At 42.2% G+C, this 17,601-nt stretch overlaps 1 protein-coding gene across 4 annotated transcripts in view; it reads left to right on the top strand.

Annotated features, from left to right (window-relative positions):
- ARHGAP32 (Rho GTPase activating protein 32) overlaps positions 1-17,601 on the top strand; it is a 1,461,643-nt gene that overhangs the window by 954,173 nt on the left and 489,869 nt on the right. For 2 of the 4 annotated variants that reach the window (XM_085647193.1, XM_085647192.1), the window contains exon 1: positions 2,364-2,385. The exons of the other annotated variants lie outside the window; for them this stretch is intronic. The gene's annotated coding sequence lies outside the window, so the exon portion shown is untranslated. Of the gene's footprint in view, positions 1-2,363; positions 2,386-17,601 lie in introns of those variants that run through there. 4 annotated transcript variants of the gene reach the window in all.

Below are 17,601 nucleotides of genomic sequence, written 5' to 3'. Positions count from 1 at the left end.
CTGGTGGTGAGTAGCGACCACTCATCATGACTTCATTAGTACCTCACTAGGGCCAGCTGCTGTTCTTAATTTTTGTGGTGCTAATCAAGAGTTTTTGATTTTAATAGAAAAACCACATCCATTAAACCCTAAATAACCCCCTGTGTATGTATCCTCGAGCCATTGGTATCTGCTAATTATCTTGCACAGAAAAGCATGTTCACAACCCTGTGTGGCCTAAAAGACCCTACTGAGATTACCAAAAGGATTCAATGGATCACCATAACTTGTATCACCCCTTTTATAGTACTACAGAGCATTTGCCCTGTGATGTATATTTGCTCTTCTAGCACTTCCCTGTCTCATGGTTCATTCGGTGCTATTGCTGGTTTTCATTCAAATGGCTATTGTGTAAAGTTTGCTGCCAGGGTGCACCGCATTTGAAGTATTGCTTTAAGTTTGCAGTACTGCCGTTTTCACAGCATTTGCATTTTGCTGCTATTGTTGCTTATGTGTTATCCTTTGGGTAGCTCCTAATCCCCTGTTATCTCACAGTAGTTGTCATCATCCTTACTTAGTACATATAACTTTTTTTTCTCTTAAAAAAATCTCGTCGTGCTGACTACCTATGCCACTTGTTCAATCCTTTAGAACACCCTTTTGCCTTCAGAAACATAGCATCTAGACATAGAAAAGAAGGCCCGCTCAGAAATTGGCTGCTGTATGCTCCATGAGCTTAGAAGTAGGGAAGGGAATGAGCTGCATCCTATCTCTTAAATATTTGAATGTAAACATTGATTTAGAAAAAACAAGTAATTGATGTGCACAAAACCAAATCACAGTCTATTTTACAAATTTGTGTAAATACACGGACTCTCAAAAGGTGCTGTGATGCCATGCTACTTTACTTTATTTTATTTATTGCCGGTTTTTGTAAAGCATTTCTAATCAACTTCTGGTGAACTGTTAGTGGGTGTATGTAGGAGTGGAGGGGAACCCGATGACCTTCCATCAGAGAAGGGGAGTGTCAGAAGACACCTGCCATCAAATATGTCCTTAGCATAATGGCAGCATCTTGAAGAAAGGCTAGAATCCTGGGAGACTCAAAGATGACATCAAAGCCGTCTGACCAAGGGCAGAGTGTACACTGTACAAGGGCTAATTATTAGCTCGGCGTTCGCGTACATCCACTGGCCAATTTTCTGCTAACATCTCTCATCACGTTTAAACAATGTATATTTCAAAGAGATTTCCTTTAAAACACAAATACACAAGTGTAATCAACCACAAAAAGTCGAATTGTACAATTAAGCCATCACAAATAGGAATAAATAAAAATCCAAACACAACACTTTGCATGAAAATAAATAACTTGTAAATTCAACAATTATATCGTAACATTTGTTATGACAATCCATATTATTTCAACCTACCATATCAATTCCAAGTACATTTTGTGGCATAGCTTATTTCATGCCTTCCCTTTGCCGACTTGAATATATTGTGATGCAAAACCATATCCTAGCAGCCTCTGTACTTTTACATTTGTACAGAATTTAGGATTTTATACTGACCATTTTGAAGTAGAAGATCGTAATGGCACAATGCCTTTTCTACATTTTGGAGAAAAGGCTGTGTTAGTGTGGGTCATCCTTCAAGTCTTGATCATTTTCTTGCCTAGGTTGCTGTTTTACGAGCATACAGTAACTCAGATTAGTCTGGTGTATTCTGTAAATATTTGGTGCGTGTAAATGTCTAACTGTAATGCTTGATGCATTTCAGAGAAGAGTCATGTTTGGAAACTGTTGCTGAGAGGATATATACTTAGGGAGCTGAACAACAATATAGTAGTAGACAAGTTCACTAGTTTTCTGCACTAATTACTGAATGAGGTAGTTAGACTGATTCTACAGGTGGCTAAAGGGATTCATCAGAGAGCTAATTTCTCTACAAAGGGAGGGTGCCCAATAGAAAAGGATCATGTTATGTCGGCTAAAAGTAATATTCACAATGGTGATGCCCTCTGGCGTGGCTGTAGTTGGCAGCTCTACACTGCTGCCTAGGTGGTGGTGTTACCCAGCCAACATCAGAGTTGAAAATTATAGTGCAGCATTGCTAGCATAACTAGATACCTATAATCAAGGTTACTGTTATTGTGAAGTAGTATATTTAGAGGTTTGTGTCCTAGCTAGCTTTCTTCTCCGGTGTACGTTGTACAAAAATGTTCTTCATTGTATGATGCCCTTCTTTTCTGTCATTATTTGTTAATAGTCTTTTATTAAACGTGTGCACCTTCTCCTGCCTTGTTTTCTCCTTCCTAATAATGGACAGATTTGGAGATGAGTAATGTGAAGCCGAGCTCTGCATGCACTGCAGACTACCGCAACCTCTCCCAGCCGAGTTCAGGTAGAAGAACGTTTTAGAGGAGAGCTTCCTCCTCACATCTGTCTTTAACCAGGCTTTAGTCTGTTTTACAGAGCAAGAGTGCAAAGTCTCTTCAGCCTTCTAATTTTCCTTTAAATCCCCAGCAAAGCTCACCTTTGCATGAACAAGATGTCTTTGTATAAGCTAAAAAGAATATAATTTATTTCTTAATGCCCGCTAGTAAACTCTTTTTTTCCATGCTCAGTCGCAACAAACTTCTACTGTGTGCTCTTTCCACAATACCGAAGTCAGTTTAATTAAATTTGCTTTGATCGTTTCTGCTCAAAGCCTAATCTTAAACACATGACCATCCTGTGATGCGGCTGAAGAGAATTTGGGTCTTGAAAAAGCAGAATAACTTTTTAAGGCAACAGCACTACTGACAATGTGTTCTTAGTAGCATGATCATAAATCAAAGTATAAACATTCACTTTTCATTTCATAGTTGAGTTCTTTCCTGTGGAGGGGCTCATATTGAAAACCCAATTGGTTCTGCCATCCCAAAAAATACAAATATCAAGTCACACTTACTTAACTTTGTCACCTTAGGTGACATTTCAAATTTTAGGGCACCCTGCCAAAATAGAAGTCCAACATTTGTGATTGGATTGCTTGCAGCATTGCCATGACTTTTTAACATAGAGCTGCTGTAATAATTGTGCCTGGCAGTGGAATCAAGGACAACAACTTTGAAAACTGAATGGAGCAAAATTAAAAATTACACTTTTTGTTAAAAAAACAAAATGCTCGTAGTGCTGCTCCTTAAACAGGTTTAAGAATTGTTATATGGACAGACGCTAAAACTCTAGTTAATTATGTAGGAGGATAGTAATACACTAACCACAAGCAGTGAGGATGAAGGGTTTGGTTGGAAGAAATTGATACCATGTCTGTAATATATTCATCATTTCATCGTTTCATCATAGTAAATTCCTAAGGAAACAATTTCATTGTCATCATTTCACTAATAAACCAATTAATTAAAATACAATTTCAAAGAAGTACTAATTGGAGACATGCATTTAATTGAAATTAGGATAATACGGTAAAATAAAATGTCATGATTAGGTTTAAACATTGTTAATTTGAGGTATATTGTTTAAAGAATTATTAAGCTCAGTCATAGACTTTGCTACAATAAAAGGTTATTGTTAGGGTAATGTTGTTTGCTGGGGAAAGGGCATATATCAAGGTCAGGCATCAATTAGGGTCAGAATCAACATAAAACTCAAGTATATTGCTTCTGTGCTAGGGTTAGCGTTAGTACAGATAAGTGTTAAGATTAGGGCTAAAGATGGTTAATGGTACATAAGGATCTGGGTGTTGATTAAAGTAGAGACTACAGTCAAAGGTGGGATTATGCAAGAGTCAGGATAATGGCTAAGGGATTCAGGTTTGGGTAAGGGTAAAAAAACAATATTTAGGTGAGGTTAAATTTAAGTTACATGTACTGTCAATGTTGGAGTTAAGGGGACGGTTTGTGTGTAATACGCGCTGGAGTGGCCTGTGGACTCATGCTAGGCTCAGACATTTGAGCTAGGGTTCTGATGGGTTTCCAAATATAAAAAAAGATTTTAGAAACATATTAAAAAATCCAAAACAAATAGGATTCATTATTAAGAATCAACTCCAATTTTCAATTAAATGTTTTCAGCTAAATGACTTTAATTGCAATATTAATTTCAAAGCAAGGTATCGCAGAATCTGACTTAATAATTGAAATGGGTTTCAAGAAAATCTTTCTATGAAATGGTATTTATATGACAAACTGAGTAAAATGTCATAGATCTGTGGTGTCATTTTCAATTCTGGACCAGAAAGGTTAAATCAAGACATTTTTTGTGAATTTCTAAAATTTCCATGCCAGGCTTATGAGATACCCTGTGTGCTACAGTCTGCCTTTAAAGGTGCCCCCATTATATTATATTTTGGTATTGACGTTACATAGATGGAAGAGCTTCAGCTCACGAAATATAAGAGAGCTCAGTGGACTCTATTTTCTGAGAAATGGCTTTGCAATGGCTGAGCTTCAGTACTGCCACTGCTTGCAATGGCCTTCTATGCATCTATAGCTGATGAAATGTCTGGCATACGTAGGACATTAAAACATAAGCTTGGTCTACAAAATGCCTGTACTGAAGGAAAAAATATTCTATAACTATTTAATTGTATTTAACACCTCTGATAGTTTTGTATATTGAATTAGAATTGAGGTTAACATTTACTAACAGGGAATGTTTGTATTGTGGATGGATGCTTTTTTAGGTTGAAGTCTACCAGACAGCACAGCTGTCTGATGTTCTAAAGACATCTTCTGGACATACAGAAAGCTTCCCTGAGAATGTATTAGGCCCGTTGCTTACCATTGGCGTTGTGGTTTGGAACTCACATTTTCTGTCTTTCCGTTTTCTCGCTTTATTTATTTTAGACTGTCCAGGTTCAGTCCATCCCTCTCAAGGAGCAAAGCCTTTTCCCACTACCTCTCCTTGTATTCTTCCACAAGTGTGCCTTTCTGTAAACAGGCCTGTGAATCTTGTTCTTATCTTGTCACATTTGCTGTGCATTCGAAGACAGAGGTAAAATGTTAAGCCGTCTTATGAGGAAGCTTGATGTTTATTTTTCATTCTCTGACTTCAAAGTCAGAGGATGTATGTGACAATCTTGCTGGATACTATGGTTAGAAAACACAACAACATTTATATGAACTGTTCAAGTATTTCTGAATATATCAGAATTAGCAAAGCACATATGAAGCAAATGTTTAGCTAATTCTGAAGAGTTTTGGAAACAAATAAATATCACCAAAACAAATCAATACACTAGGAAATGCCATTTCCACACATTTTCGTTTGTGCGCTGTATAGTTTCTTAGTAGCTGTATGTCTGTGCAAATATAATGGTTATTTCAATTCAATAGTTATTTGGAATGGCAAGGTTCTATCACACTATGCATACTCCACTCTACGCCACTCTTCGTTGCACCAGTCCACGCCACTCCTGTACACAACACCACTGCACTCTACTCCACTTCTTTCTACTATACACTACTATATGCCAATGCACTCTATGCCACTCCAGCCTAGGCCACTCAACTCCACTCTGCACAACTCGCCTTTAAGCCGCTCATCTACACCACTCACTGCACTCTATGCCAATTTACTGTACGCCAATTCAAACTACTCTGTACCACCACACTGTGCCAATCCACTGTACACCACTTTAATCCAACCACCACACTGTGCCAATCCACTGTACACCACTTTAATCCACTCTGCACCACCACACACATTTTGCCACTGCACTCTTCACCACTTTACTCCATTACTCTGCCACTCCACTCTATGCCACTGCACTCTACCCTGCACCACTCCACTCTACACCACTTTACTCTACTCTGAAACAATCTACTCTACCCCACTGTACTCTACACCACTCTCTGCCACTGCACTGTAATCTGCACCGCTTCTCTCTACGCCACTGCACTCTATGCCACTGCACTCTATGCCACTGCACTCTGTGCCACTGTACTCTGTGCCACTGTACTCTGACACTCTACTCTGCAACACTGCACTGTCCACCACTGAACTCTACACCACTCTACTCTGTCCTACGGCACTCTACATCACAGCACTCTGCAGCATTCCACTCTACGCCACTGCACTCTGTACCACTCCACGCTGCTATAATCCACTTTGCACCACTGCACTCTACGCCGCTCTACTCTGCAAAACTGTACTCCACTGTACTCTAATCTGCACCACTGCACTATACACATCTGAACTTTATGCCACTCTACACCACTGCACTCTACAACACTCAACTCCACTCTATGCCACTCCAATACAAAACTCTATGCCACGCCACTCTACAAAAAAACTTGACCCCTCTCTGCCATTCCACACTACGACACTCCACACCACTCTCCTCTACGCCACTAACTTTTAGGCATACTGAACAGCAGCCACGCTGGTGTACAACATGGTTAAAACTCATTGTCTAAGCCAATAACTCTTGCTTAGGCGAGGCCTATTGGCTTTGCCAATGCTTGTTTTTTTTTAGGTTTTAGGATAAATGATATCCTGTGTTTTGGGAATATCGAAATGTACTAACGAGTATTGTGCGGTTTTAATGTTAATACTTAAAGATGAAAGTTGGAAATAAAGCATGGTCTACTATAAAACCTTCTGTTGATTGGTCAAATGCCTTACTGTCGCTACTGTCAATCATCCTTTAACGGATAAATATATTCAAATGTACACATATAAGATGAAACCAATATAAAGCAATAAACCAAGTGGCTAGAAAATGCAGATCAAATACATGTAAAGTTTGGGAGCCAGTTGGTTCTTCATGTTCAGTCCAAGGGACAAAAGAGTTGTGAAATTTGATAACAATGATGGACTAGATGTTCCTTGGAGAGCTGTGTTTTTGGTTCCTTTTTAAATTATATGGGAAATTAAGCAAATCTGATTTGTGCTGGAATACTCTCGCATCGTTCACATTGCTATTATATACTAATCTTAATTAACAGAACAGTGTTTCTAAAAATATTATTGTGGGCTTATAATCTTTTTTAGTATTTGCATAGGTCCTTTTTAAATCACTATGTCATATTGGTAAATTGGACTGGACCGTTCTTGCTGTGTGAATATTTGTGAGAGCGCTTCCATGAAGGTTTTTGGGATAATTTGCTTTTGGAGAGATGATCCTCACCTCCACGGGTATCAAGCTGCAACCATGGCTGTGGAGCATTATGACTGAAAATGTGTTTGCAGTCCTGAATTTTTCAAATGCTATTAGGGAGATAAAAGCCCTGGTTCGTTATTCAGATACGTTTTTACTGAAGGGGGGCAGTTGTGCAGTGATAAGTCCTGCAGTAAATTTTCCAGGAAGGGGGACTTAAGTGAGACCTATTCATTTCGAGAAGCCCCATAATTACGTGGGCAACAGAAGTGGTCTGAGTGAGTGATTTTGCTAGTAGAATTCGAGCATGAACCACAATTGCTTCTAATCCTCTTCATTGCTGAATCAGAGTTTAAACCAGAAGAAGGGGGGTTATTGGCAGAACATTTGGATTTTCCATTCCAATGGGCTCCTAGTTACTCATATCCCAAGTAGAGGAGCAAGCAGTGCTAGATCATGAGTCCTTGCTGAGAGACGCGGTCTCCTCCTCTGTTGAAGAACCACTGGAGCTGGTCGGAGTTTCCAAATGATAACCTACTTGAGTGACTATATTGTTCCGCGGGGTCTTCGTTGTACTATCGGTTTCCTTGTGCACTTCAGTTGTTTTCTTCATAATGAGTCTAGCGGATGCACTTTGTTTCACCAAAGCGCCCTCTTAGGACTTGTCTCTTCCTCCAACCCTTTCTTGATGATTTAAATCTTCGCTGATTACTTGTACACATTTGGAGGCGTTTGCGATTACTGTGCTCAATATTGATAAAATATAGGTCTGCATGGTTTTTCCCTAATTAGATATACTGACTTTTTAACGACAGAACGCTTGATGTTGACACTACGCATGCTCTAAGTTTATTCATATATTATCATGCGCATAATATCATATACATGCTTTTACCCCACTTAGTAAAACGAAGACCGCATCTTTTACACTTTCTCGCTGCTCTGGGGGCTAGATCTGGGGCCGGGTGTTTGAGGGTTGGTGACAAATGTTTGCTGCTCCTGCATGATTCTAGTCACGGTCTTGTTCACGGTACAGTAGCGTTTTGCAACACCGGAGATACTTCAGCAGTTTCCGGATGGGAAGTTTTTTTTAACCAAAATTAATTTGTGTTCGGTACTAGTGGTGTTGACAACTATTGGACAAGATTTGATAATTCGGACTCAGTGCGGGACAGCTAATGACATGCTAAATGCATTATTTTATTTCGTTTTTATTATATCAGTTTGATTTATTATTCACTTTGCTTCAAAGAGCAGTAAAGCACTTAACAGAGAACATTTGAATAGACCACCAGCGTCTGGATTGCAGTGACTGGGATCCGATGGGGCTGGGCGTGGCCACAAGTAGTTGGCATTGTACTAGACTTCACAATGTAGAGATGGTTCTTGCATATTTACATCACTCATGTTTACTCTTTAGACCACTTGGAAATGAAGGAATTTTACCTAGAGTCACGCTATCTTTTGTTACATCCCAAAGCTATGTTTAAAAGGGGCTCTGAAGGTCAGCAGTTTGGCTAGGATTCTAGGCTTTTAGGATACGTTCAGGGAGTTTATTACAGGATCCACTCAAATGGTCGTTTTTTGATTTTGAGCTAAAGAAAGCTGGAATTTTGGAGAGAACACGCCAATGATGCTGAAGATTGAAGCATCATATATAATTGTGAAGTCATCACTCTGAGTCAGCAAGACGAGGCTGGCTTCCGGAATGGAGTCAGAGTACTATGTTTGAGGGGAAAAGTCTTGCTTTCTTCATTACTAGTATTGGGATATATGCAAAATCAGCAGCCTCAAAGGTTTCTGCTCTGATAATATAACATGAGTGGTTTCCGTTACCCTCAAGACATGTATTCTTCATCATATCATTAATATGCTACCAGTGTTATTGATATATATGGTGGTCTCCAAAAATGTTCAGCAATACCATGTTTTTGGCACGTGAGTATCTTTGAATGAATGAGTTTGGAATAGTGTCAATAGCAGAAGAGACAAATATAAATAATGTTGGGACAGTTTCGTCAACAAAGTGTTGGCAGATATAATTAGTTTAGAGAGAATTTGTGCTTTATATATTTTTGAACAGTTATTTAGAAAAGTCTTGAAACTCTCTGGGTGATTTGTGCGTTTAGCCGTCATCCGGATTTGAAAAGCAAGGGCATCCTGCTATCCAACCATGTAAATGTCTTCAGGTAATGAGGAGCAGCATCATCCTTTCCCTTTTTTTCTCGATTTTTTACAAGATCCCTTTATTTGCACTGGTTGGATCCCAGCCCGGAAGAAGTTGATTATAGGTTTGGGTCCCTATTTTTTTTTTTTCCGGTGAATACCCAGATTCTGATCTGTCAAAGTTTTCAAATGCTGTATCTGGAAAGGAATCCTCTATGGGTCCTAGTCTGTTCTCTGTCATCAGGCATGCGATTCTTGGCAGCACTTAGAACATTGACAGTTCAGATCTATCAACATCATTGACATATTTAGGCGTTTAACTTATGCTTTTGGTATATCAATACCTGTTTTCATATTCAATGTTAGAATTTCTGTTGTGAATTAAAGCTGAACAAAATTGTCCCTATTTTTCTGCAGACTTTTACAGTTTTAGCTAATCAAAATAAGCTTATGTCACAATATTGCATACAACTATTGCATAATAAACGTTTCACATTCCATTAGTCAGCCAGAAATAAATGGGCCTATTACCTAAAATACATATCTGATAGACACATCTAGCCGCAGATTCCTTAACTTGTGAATTCTCCCCAGGTGTCAGACTGGACCCAGAAAACCTTTCTCAGCAGTACCTCTGCGCGCCACTGAGCCACACCGCATGACTGAGTACAACGTCGACTCCGGATATGATGTCAGCGGAGCCATATAAGGTCCCCTCCGGCACACTGACGTCAGTTTCTTCTTTTTCCGCGCTGCACACGGATCCGAAGTAGCATATCTCTAGCCGTTTTCGGCCTCCTGTGATTAACTTTTCTCGTCTCAAACAGTGTGCTAAATTCCTATGCTGTCTGGATTTAAGTCTGGATTTAAGTCATGTGCTCCCCAGATGTCGGATACGGCCCACATTCTGTCTGCATGTGGTGATTGGGCAAGCACTGCGACGCTGAGGAGTGTGACACAGCGGTTAAACTCGAAGGCTTTGCGGGAGGGGTGCATGAAACTTCTGACGGTGCGGTTGTCGCAGACCTCCAGCTCCTCATGGTGTCTGTTCTCCTCCCGATCCAGAAGTCATTCCTATGAGAGCCGCTCTTCTCCCAGTGATCAACTGCAGCGGTCCCAGTCTCCGGCTACCTCATGGTAAGCGTTTTTGAAAGAGATCGAAGTCCTGGGCCTCGTGGCTCCTTTGACCTGCGGGGTGGATCGTAGGGACTCTTTTACTTTCGCTCCAATGTCACTCCTGCATCTCTCACCTTTTCCTGGAGCCATGGCGACCTGGAACCAGATGCATGAGTACTACAAGGCTCTCTAGCTTGTCTTTGGGCCTTCATCTCCCTCTGCCTGCAGTTCCCAAGGAGGTCATAGGTGCAGTAACTATGTCAGCCCCGATGGGTTCGCCCTCGGTGGTAGTTCCAGTCTCTGACACAAAGCCGTTGGTGCACGATCTTTCGGGACCTCCACTAGTGACCACGGTCGACTCTGACACAACGTTGGTTGCCCCGCCGGTGCCTATTTTCACGGTGTCGGAAGACTCCGAGCCGGATTCAGTGCACGACACGGCTGTGCGCTTCGTGGGGTCAGCTTTGCCTCGGCTCTTTGCATCTGCACCGACTTCGACCAACGTTTTAATCTCTTCCCAGGTGTCCGTCGCCGGTTATGGAGCTGTTTTCCGCACCAATGGTTTCTGTCGAGGTTTCACAGGACCAGATGTGAGGTGATAGCCCCTTTGGAGCAGCCTATGTTTGTGGCTCCTACTATGTTGGACAGCTGGATTGCTGAGCAGGGTGAAGCCAGCAGGCTAGATTCATCCCCTCTTTTATCGCCTCCTTTCTTCACCTTGGAAGCTAGTTCTTCTTTGGCTGAAGTTTTGAAAAGAGTAGCTGATGTCTTACATCTCACTCTACCCACAGTGGATAAGGCTACGGACTCTTTTATTGAGGTCTTCATCCCAGCTACTTGTGGCTTGAACCAGCACTCCCCTTTTGTGAGGCACTGTCTGATATTTTATTGGGGACATGGGCAAACCCTGAGTCAAGTGTACCAGTGGACCGTGCTATTGCCCTCAAATACCGCCCTGCCCCAGGGGACCCCGCTTGCCTTATCTGACAGACAATCCACCACAGCAAAATGGTCCAGGCCATATTTGTGTACCCTGAGATGCAGAACCTTCCCCATTCCCCCCCTTGAGGAAGAGTCCAGGATGCAGGATTCTTGCGGGAAACGCGTTATTTCCTCCTCTAGTGCAGCATTACGCTCCACCAACACGATTTGCGTCCTAGTACACTTTCTCCATGCCTTGTTGGACTCCTTGGCACAGCTTTTACCTTTGTTCCCCGAGGCTAACAAGAACAAATTGACCCAGTTGATTTTCTGTGGTCGCCAGGCGGTTAAGCTTCTCATGAGATGTGGAATGGAATCCACCGATTCCATTGGTCGAGCCATGGCATCGGCTGTGGCATTTTACCGGCACGCCAGGCTTCGGGTGTCTGGATTTTCAGAAGCTGTCCAGACAGCCCTGCTTGACATGCCATTTAATGGGGTTCATCTTCTTGGAGCCCAAGCAAATGTGGCTTTACTTTTTTTGGGCTAGTTGAGGAGGGCCACACCCTTAGCTTGCCCGCCTCCCATTTTTTCCCCCTTGTTTATACAACGCGGTATGTGCGTTTTGTGGTCTTGATCGCCAGATCAGTATCTTCACCCTGGTCTCTGGTGTTGCTGGCTAGATTCCTGCCTTGAGAACCTGCAGAGGGTTTTCTGGCCGGCGGGGTTCTTTGAATGCAAATGTTATGTGAATCCCTTATCACCCGATTCCCTTTAGCATATTGTGAGATGTGTGATATTGGCCACTCAGGCTGATTGCCCTTTCTTCTGTTCCTGGGCTGTGGCTCAGGACTTGTTATCCTGTCCACTTATTGAATTGGAAATGTTGTTTCCTGGTTCAGTATTTTTGGCAGCTCTTATCCCCCCTAGGGGTTTCTATAGTATATCAATGTGGAGTGGAGTTGGCCTAACGGCTAGGGCGGTCTACCTCGAATCTGGGGAACTGGTTTTGAGTCTCGGCAATGACGCTCAACATCCTGTGATTCTGGGCAAATCACTTAATCTCCCCGTGCCTAACAAAAATGAATGTGTTCTCATGTAATGCAACTGCTGCTGTGTAAAGCACTCTGATACCCGATTCGGGTCAAGTTTGCGCTATATAAAACTCTGTAAAATAAAAAATAAATAAAAATGGTACACAGTTTTTGCTTAACGCTCACCTGGAGTTTTCTCCTTCTATCCTTCGATTGTTACAATGACGTCATGTTTTCTTGTGGAGGTTTTTTATATACTACCTCCGGTAGATCCTTTTCTTTTTTGACTGTTTCCACCTTGTGGTCTTGGTCAAGTATGCCAGTGTTGCGCTATGCCACCTCTCCTTGCTGGATGTAGGATTGGCGAGTTTCATGGAGACTTGTTGTCCCTAAGCATGTGATTTGAGAGTTCCGCCTTGTGCCTTTGGTGGTACAGGCCTCCCCAAGCCAGGGGCTTAAATTCCTCTAATGTTGGGGAATATACAGCATAACCCAGGTATTGACTATCCTCAATGCTGCGGACGCTCAGCAGGGTCGGTCTGGTTGGCATTTGATTTTAGAATGACATTGTTTTTCCTGTTTTGTTTGTGACCCACCCCACGGCCATTGCATGACTTGTTATCCTTCCCTTATGGTCATTGCATGACCTGTTCTTGCCTCTCTGCTGTGGTCTATGTGGTCTCCTTGCTTCACGGCTGTGTAGCGGTTCTTGTATGAAACTTTGTTCTATATGTATATTATATTCCATTGTTGCCTGTCCGATGGGGATTGTTCCCTCATTTGTCTTGTCAAAGTTTTTCTTCTTGATATTCCGTTGGGTGATTCGGGGATACTCATTCATACCGTCTTGTTGTCTAGGTCTAATTATTGTTACGCGCTTTTGGACAAGCGTACTCTTTTATGTTTTCCCCTTGAGAAGTATGTGCCTCTTGAGATTCTTCTAGCAGGCGATGTTGTCTTGTACTCTCACCCCACTATGTTCTTGGTGTTTTTTTTTTTGCCCCCCTTCCCTTTTTCCCCTTTTATGGTTGGTACTCGGGGCGTTGTTGGTGTGCCTTGAGCGTTGACATATATTTTCGGACTGCGGCATGCATTACCTGCATAGGTGTATTGCTACGACAGTGTCCAGTTTTTCATATGTCCATATATGCCTTTCGATATGTTTTGTCATGTGGGTCTTTCATCCACGCGGTGTCCACTATTTCGGTCTAAAAAAAAAAAACAGCGGGGGAAAGGTAGAAAAGGGAGAGAAAGACACAGAAGGATGTGTTCTCCGCGTTAGAACTTCTTCTTCGTTTGATGTCTCCCTCGTTTTTCTAGGGCCTTACGCTGCTTGGGTTAAGCGGGTGTGTGTCTGGTGGCCCTTCTTACATTTCTCTTATCAGGGCAGAAGCATCATGTGTTCTTTCGTACCCATTGTTAGTTTACTTTGGGTTCACATACAGCAACCTGACTGTCAGTAAGGTGATTTTGTGTACGATTTTGTCCCCCTTTTTTTTCCTAAACTCTGTTTTCCTTTGTCGGGATTGCCTGACCCTTTTCTTTGGGCCAGGCGCTGTAGCTCAGAGTCAGTGTCCTGTGCTATGAATATTTCTCTTTCCCACCTGCCGGTGGAAACTTAATTCATTTTGTTGTGCTTGGACTGATTCCATTTGCACTTTTTCTCCGTATCTTAGTTTCTTCTTTCCACTTAGCGGTTGTCTTGGCTCCTCTAGTGGCCAAGTTCTTTCACCTAGATAGATGCCATCCTCTGGTTAGTTGGTCTGGTGGCTCAGTCGTCTATTATACATATTGCAGACTCCTCTGCCCCTTCTAGTGGCCAGGTACCCACGTTCCAGTGTGGCCAATTAGCCTTTCGTTTAATTGGATCCATGCCTATCTTACTTGTAGTTGGGTTACTGTTGGGTCTGTACTTTGGTGCCACTATGCTCGAGGAAACATGCTCCTTACTCTTAGTGCATATTCTTTGCTTGCGTTTTTGTTGTGGTCGTTACCACCTTTAGAAGAGATCTCTCTCTCTCTTCCTTATCCTTTCCCACTGAGGTGTGGCCGATCTTAATCTCGGTCAGCCGGTCCTCCTGGACCTATTGGGGGATTGGTACGCAGACCCTCCTCCTAGAGATTATGACTATGGTATCTAATTCACAAATTAAGGAATCTGCGGCTAGATGTCTCTATCAGATAAACAAGTTACTTACCTTCGGTAACTATGTATCTGGTTGAGACATAGTCTAGCCGCAGATTCCTTAACTCCCCGCCGATCCTCCCCGCTCTGTGAATGACCTTTAGATCTGCTCTTGATGTTCTTAGTTCACTTCCTGATTCTATGACTGGTGGCATGGGAGTGGTCTCCCCTTTTTTTCCTTAATCTGCTTCTGTTGAGGCGTGGTTCGCCAGATCCACTGATCTGGTCTCTTTGACCTTATATGGAGTTCTCTTCCACCCTTTCCTCTCGGTATATGGTCAGAGGAGTTCCACCCTTTCCTCCTGGTACAGGGTTAAGGAAGTAGGAGGTGTTTTTCTTGTGTATTATGCCATGCGCCCCCTACACACTGTCCTACATGGTTTGTCCGTCTTTGACTTTTTGGCCTATTCCTCATGGGTCTTCTCTAGTATTATCATAGCCATCTTTTCACTTTTTCGTTTGTTATTCTAAAGATTTTTCCTCCTTTTAGCACGCTGTTTCCACAGCCACTTTCTATGTGTCTCCGTGTCCCATGCAGAAAGTTTCACAGAAGAAGCTGACGTCAGTGCATCGGCGGGGACTTACACGGCTCCACTGGGACTTGTATCTGGAGTCGACGTCGTACAGAGCCGCCTCCCGACGCACAGAGATATTGGTGAGAAAAAAATATTCGGTTCCAGTCTGACGCCTGGGGAGAATTCACAAGTTAAGGAATCTGCAGCTAGACTATGTCTCTACCAAATACATAATTACTGAAGGTAAGAAACTTGTTCGTTATGCATTAAGAACTCCTCAGGCACCTAGTGATGCATTTTTCAGTTATTCCAAACTTGTGTTCGACAAGTGAACCACTTTTTTCAAGGCCACTTAAAATATATACCAAAAAACAAGACAACATCTTTCATGGTTACACTACTCGTGATCATTAGGGGCTCCAGGTGGAGCTCCGTGTAGCTTTCCAGTACGAAGATTACTCTTACATTTGTTGCCACTTTTAAAACATAAAATGCAATTCGACATTTCACATAGAACTTTTTTTCTTAAGGGAAGAATTAAAGTTTGTTCCCCAATTCAGTGATAGGACAAAAAAGAAGTAAATGCATATTTCTTTCCATTGTACGTCTATCACATGTACAATACATATCAAATTTACAGCTTTTCTCCTAGTTTGATTTTACAGTGTAAGCTGCAGCCCCCGAGATGTTGCACTAAGTATTTAAAAGCTTTCACCTGAGCTAAGAGGGAACCAACCCTAAACTATATATAGAGTGCCATGTCTCTTGGGATCCGAATAAGATCTAAATATGGCTCTAAAAATATGTGCTGTTTGAACTGGTAAAAATCATCTGCCATCCTGCCTGCACTAGGGTTACTGAGTTCCTGTGTATCCACCCAAGCCTTTTTAAGTTCGTCCTTATCGGGTGGGTTCTGGCCCTCCCAAGAGTCTCTAAGACCTAGGGCAAATACTAATTTCTCAACATTGTTAAGCCAGCTGACCCTGTGGTTGCAGTCTAAGCTAATTACTTCTTTAAATGCGGCGGCATATTTGGCGAGTTCAGCAGTTCGCAACAGGCAGGCCCAATAAAGAAGCGGTCTTAATCTGACAATGTCATAGCCGAAAATTGGCCTCTTCGGTGGAGATCTTTTCCATTATTGACTGACCCAGTATTTGCCCGAGTTCATATTGATGACCCAGTGATGTGAAGATTGTGTGCAGGGAGACTGGGTGTGGAAAAGTGGATTAAAATTGACTTCGGGTACCCCCTCAATTTCCTTTATTCCTGGCTGGTCACCATTTCAAGGTTAAAAACAAGACTGAACCAAGTCACATATTGATGAGCTATTGTGTGTGTCCTGTAGGTTGAACATGTTTCATGCTTCAAGGTGCCAATAAGGTCTTGGCATTTCATCGGGACTATAGAAAGGTCCTAATGTTCAAAATATATGCAAATTGAATAAGAAGCAAAAAAAACTTTTCTCTAGTATATGGTTACCCGTTGACCAACTTGGTCCTATGGTAGAGGTCCCTTAGGAGATGGCTCCTCACATAATTGGATTAAGAGGTTGCCCAGTGAGTATCCTACCCTGCCTCCAGAGTCCCTGAAGGACTCTGGGAAAGTGTGACTAATCTTGTTTTTAACCTTAACACAGTGACCAGCCAGGAATAAAGAACATTAAAGGGGTACCCCTAGTCAATTTTAATCCACTTTTCCAAACCCAATCTACCTGTGCACAACCTTCAAATCACCAGGACTTCAACCGGAGCTCAGGCAAATGTGGAGCCAGTCAAGAGAGAGAAAAAATGTCTGCCAAAGAGGCCCAGTTTTGGGAGCAGGCTGGGTATTGTAGGCCCACCTAGCGAGGAGCAAGACTGATAATGAAGCATGCCACCTAAGTGGGTGAGGGATTTTACACCCTAAGGGGAGGATCCCCAGGACGTTTGAATTACAACTGAAGTTCACAGTAACTTTTGGTAACCCAGTGGAACAGCACAGTATGCTTTATTGAATAATTTAAGTTTGCGTAGACAGTGTGCTGGACTGCATTAAATATATTCTCTCTACCCCTCCCTTTTTTGGATAAATGTATTTGTGGAAATCCCTTTATGCCAATATAAAACTGATCTTCCTTAAATAAGAATTATTGCTTGCATGAAGGGCCATATTTATTGTGTTAAGAATATCCTGTCTTTCACGGCTTATGCATTGCTTACCTACGCCACACGATGTGCCCTGTCTGATCTGACAGGTGTGAAGGTATGGGAGTGAATGGTAACCAGGGTTTTGAAGCGGCCGCCATTTGCTAGCGATTTTGTTATTTGGACGCTACTGCCCTTTAGCCGTATTAGTGTGTATATGTCAGTGGTGTGATGGAGGGAAAAGGGTGTGAGACACTGGGTGATCTCTACCCGGATGAGAAATTCCGTACTTTCGTGGAGGTGCAGTAGGTATTTGCATTTGGAGGAGGACAGTTCTTGCAATATGCTAAAAAAGCGAACAGTGCGCAGGAAGTCTGGACGGACTTCCCGAATACGTCCCACCAGACGGAAACCCTACGCTTGATTCTTGACAGTTTGGGCGGCGAGACATATGG

The sequence above is a fragment of the Triturus cristatus genome, chromosome 3_2 (genome assembly GCF_964204655.1).
Source record: "Triturus cristatus chromosome 3_2, aTriCri1.1, whole genome shotgun sequence".
Taxonomy (NCBI): Eukaryota; Metazoa; Chordata; class Amphibia; order Caudata; family Salamandridae; genus Triturus; species Triturus cristatus.
The sequence above is the reverse complement of the archived record's forward strand: the minus strand, read 5'-3'. Positions and strand labels throughout refer to the sequence as shown.